Source organism: Oratosquilla oratoria, chromosome 26 (assembly GCF_046742065.1).
Source record: "Oratosquilla oratoria isolate Oo_2021 chromosome 26, ASM4674206v1, whole genome shotgun sequence".
Taxonomy (NCBI): Eukaryota; Metazoa; Arthropoda; class Malacostraca; order Stomatopoda; family Squillidae; genus Oratosquilla; species Oratosquilla oratoria.
The window spans coordinates 37301723-37306722 of NC_134802.1; positions in this window are offsets into that span (position 1 = coordinate 37301723).

The window sequence follows — 5000 nt, forward strand, 5'->3', positions numbered from 1 at the left end:
TATGGGAAAGAAATTTCGGCTGTATTTCTTCATGTCAAAAATAAGAATCATTCTTTCGACTGGGGTAAGGCCAGATTAGTGTTCAAGTCCCACTGCGGTTTCAGGAGGAAAATAGTCGAATCAGCATTAATTGAGGAATGTCCTAATATTAATATTTCTAAAGGGCAGTGGACACCTGACATAATCTCACGCGCAGCAGTAAGCAAGTTGGTGCGGACGCTACATCCTCCCCTCTCCTCACCTCCTCCCTCCTCCGCCACCCCAGTTTGCCCCGCGCCTGAGTGAGGTCAACTGTCCACATCTCTTCTTACTGTAGTTTATAAGTCCCCTCTGTTCTCTATCTTATGTACTTTCCTGAAGAGGGCTACAGTTGATAGCCGAAATATAGGATTTTTCTTTATTCGAAGTTTATTCTTTCTCCGACTGTGGGTTCCTGTGTGTAATATATATATATATATATATATATATATATATATATATATACATATACATATATATATTATATATGTATGTATATATATATAGATATATACTGTATTTATATGTATATATATATATATACATATATGTATATGTGTATATATATATATATATATAGACACGTATACACATACATATATACATATATATACTGTATATATATATATATATATATAAATACCATATGCATAAGCACAAATAGAAATGCATATTTGTATATGTGTGTGCATGCAAATGTGTGTTAATGGGTAGGTATACATGCATGTGTGTGTGTACATATGAATATATACACATGTATATTTGTCCATATAGATTGAATTCTTTAACGAGAACATGTCAGAACCACCAGGAATCTTGTACTGGAAAGCGACCCGAAAGAGAGAGAGATAGATCGGTAGAGAGAGAGAGACAGAGAGAAGTGGAGAGATAGAGATAGTGATAAGGAGAAAGCGAAAAGGAGAAACTTGCTAGTGTTGGTCAATACTGACTTGTCATGAAACCTATGGAATCCATGATCTTCGACCAGAGACTCACAGAAGATTGGTTTTTCACTTTCTGAGTCAAATCTCGATATATAAAGTTTCTTAGAAAAAAAAGCTTTGAAACTCAAACCCTTAGCTTTTAATAAATAAAGATCCAAGATAATAGTAGAAACCTATGGAATCCACGTTCTTCGACCAGAGACTCACAGAAGATTGGGTTTTCGCTTTCTGGGTCAAATCTCGAAATATAATAAAAAAAAAAAAAATTGAAACCCAAACCCTTAGCTCTTAATAAATAAAGAGCCAAAATAAAAGTAGAAACCTATGGAATCCACGTTCTTCGACCAGAGACTCACAGAAGATTGTTTTTTCACTTTCAGAGTCAAATCTCGAAATATAATATATATATTTTTTTTTTAGAAAAAAAACAACTATGAAACCCAAAACCCTTAGCCCTTAATAAGTAAAGAGCCAAGATATACGGAGAAACATATAGGCGCTGCATGGGGATGGGGTGGGTGGAGGGGGGGGACATGCCTTGAACTGCTACGTCTGTTATAGGAGCGAAGAAGCCTTTTGGTGTATACAGTAACATAGATAGACAGCCATTCGAGGTGATATGCTCATAATTTTTTCAATGGTCTTATGGATTTTTTTGTTTTGTTTTATTTATTCTTAGTTTTATTTATTTTACTTACTTCAATATTTAGCTATATATTTATTCATTCATTTATTCATATGTTTGAATATCTATATATCTAATTATATATTAGTTTGTTTATACATTTATTTTTCTTATTATTTAGTTATTTACTTATTTATACATTGATGTACCAGTTAATTAATTAAGTGGTTTACTTTGCTACTTTAAGAATATGAGATGAAATGTTTGAAAAGTATGGTAAGGTTTACTAGGATGAATAGAGTGAGAAACAAAGAGGTAAAGAGGAGAGCGGGAGTGGAGAAGGAGATGGCAGATAGGGCTGATGAAAGAGTATTTGGATGGTTTGGTCACATGTAAAGAATGAATGATGAAAGACTAGTAAAAGAGGTGTGGAAGGTAGAGGTAGGAGGAGTGAATTTGAGAGGACGACCGAGGATGAGATGGATGGATGGGGTGAAAGGTGCGTGGAGCAAGAGAAGAGTGTCTGTCGAGCAAGGAAGGGAAGGGGTAGAAGATAGGGATGAGTGGACAGTGGCAGTGTATAGATTAATGTTATGCGAGAAAGGGTGGGTAGGTGTAGGGGTGGGTGGGGAGGTGTAGGGGGGGTGTAGAGGGTACTTACGTGTGGATGATATTCTGACGCAGCCCGAAGTGATCTCTCCCCGTCTTCTCTTTCTCTGCATAAGGAGGCAAAGGGGGGAGGTCACCGATTAAGTGAAGCGGTCTTGCTGTGGATGTACTGTGTCTTACTGCATTGCTTATGACCCAGGGCAGTGGGAGAGATACATGGATGTCCCATCATCCATGAGGAGCTAAGATGAAAGGGTGGTGGAGGGGAGTGGAGTGAGTGGAAATAGTTACGCGCCTTTGACTTAGTTACTTCCACCTTACAAGAAAGGTAGTCAAAAAACAAAGGCATAAACCACTCCCACTCATTCCATCCCCTACATACTCCACTCCCCTCCACCCTCTTCTCTCCTTTTTATCTTGGCACCTCCCACATGATGAGTCATCCCTGCATCTTGTCCACTGCCCTGGGTCCGAAACAGTGTTGCAAGATACAGTACATTCATAGCAAGGCCGCTTTATTAGATTGGCGACCCCCCCCCACTCTCCGTCCCCTCATCCAGAAAAGGAGAAGACGGGGAGAAATTACTTGGGGTTGCGTCAATTTATTTCTTACACATACTCCTTCACCCCAATTCACCACCAATTCCCCCTCATGAATAACAGCACCATCCATACACAACCCTTCTCCATTCACCCCTGTCTTCTATCCTCTCCCGTCCTTCCTCAACAGACATTCCCCTCTTTTCCAAAACCTCTTTACCCCATCCATCAATCTCATCCTAGATCACCCCCTCATGTTTAGCCCTGCCACCTCTGCCTTCCGCACCTCTTTTACTAGTCTTTCTTTACTCATTATTTCCATGTGTCCAAATCATCCCAATACTCTTTCATGAACTCTATCTCCCAACTCCCTTTCCAACCCTTTTCTCCCCCTCACCTCCTCATTTCTCACTCTATCTAGCTTAGTAACCCAAATCATACTTCTCAAGCATTTCATCTTAAAGGGTTGCAAAGGCGGAGCATGCTCACAGGAGACCTTTTGGTACATAACTGGGTCGGATGCAAAAAATATATAGTAATGATAAAAAATAGAATGAAATAAAATAGAATGAAATAAAATAAAATAAATTAAAATAAAATAAATAAAATACAATAATAATTATAACAATATAAATAATAATAATAAATAAAATAAATGCATACGTATAGTTAGATAATAAGCAAACAGATAATAGTAAATAATAATAAATTGACAGATAAATAATATTAAATGAAAATCAAGCAAACAATTAACAAACATACAAATAATAATGAACACATTCAAACCCCTTCACTCTTTCTCTCTTATGTTTCATGTTTCTGCCCCATACAGTATTGTCAGCACAATCACTCCTTCATACAATCTCCTCTTAACATCCATTCCCAAATGTCTATTTCTCATTACACTTTTTAATGCCCCTAAGGCATTTGCTTGCTTCTCTCAATCTACATTCTGCCTCTACCTCCACTCCTCCCTTTCCTGTCACATTCACACCCAAGTATCTAAAACTATCCACTTCTTCCAGTCTCTCTCCCTTAACCCATTCAACTCCGATGACAAGATGTCTTGTCATTTGGTCAAATAAAACACTTGACGTCATATTTTTTTGATCAAACATTTGTGTTTTATGATTTTTGTTTTATTTGACCAAATGACAAGACATCTTGTCATCGAGTGAATGGGTTAATACTCAGTTCTAGTCTGCTACCACTTTTTCCTCTTGTACATCTCATCACCTTACTTTTATCTACTTTTATCTTCAATTTCCTTCTTTCGCACATCTTCCCAAACTCTATCACTAACTTCCTCAATCCCTCCTCTGATCCTGCTACAAGCACAGTGTCATCGGCAAACAACAACTGGCTTATCTCCCACTTTTCTTAATTTTCTTTTCACCATCTCCAATCCCTGACCCACTACCTTTGCACTTATCTCTCGCACCACCCCATCCATGTATAAATTAAACAGCCGGGGCTACATAACACATCCCTGGCGAAGTCCCACCTTTAGCTCGAACCATTCACTCTCTCCATTTCTAATCCTAACACAAGCTCTACTACTCTCGTAAAAACTCATGACTGCTCTTAACAGCTTTCCTCCTATCCCATATATCTGTAGTGCCTCCCACAGTGCCTTCCTGTCTACCCTGTCGTAAGCCTTTTCCAGATCCATAAAAGCATATCTGTCTTACCACAAAAATCTGATCTACGCAACCTCTACCAGTCCTAAACCCACACTGTTCCTCACCAATTACTCCCTCTATAAAGTGTGAATTTTTTGGGGGTATATAGATATATAGATAGGTAGGCTTATTTGTTTATCTTTTTATATATCTATTCATTGTTTTATAAATTATTTGCACAAAGACCTTCCTACTTTACTGTGAAAGAGGTTTCCTGTAACCAAATGATAAATATTTATATACAAATACCTGGTGATGGCTGGAATAAATATCAATGTCGGTAAATGACGCAGAGGTTAAACCAAATATTGTTCATAATAGATTAATCATCTCAATGTCCTCGTGTAAACTCGTCACACATATTGCGCATAAACAACTTCAAAAATATTAAAGAGATATTCTATTATGCAGCCTTCCCGGTAACAAGCTGAATAAAGACAAAAAGATTCTCTCTCTCAAAAAAAAAAAAAAAAAAAAAAATTGGCCAAGAACTAAACGAAATTAGCGTGTACAAAAAAAAGAAAGAAGAAAAATAAGTGAAAAAAAAAAAAAAATCCGACTACGTGACTCGGTAGGCAATAA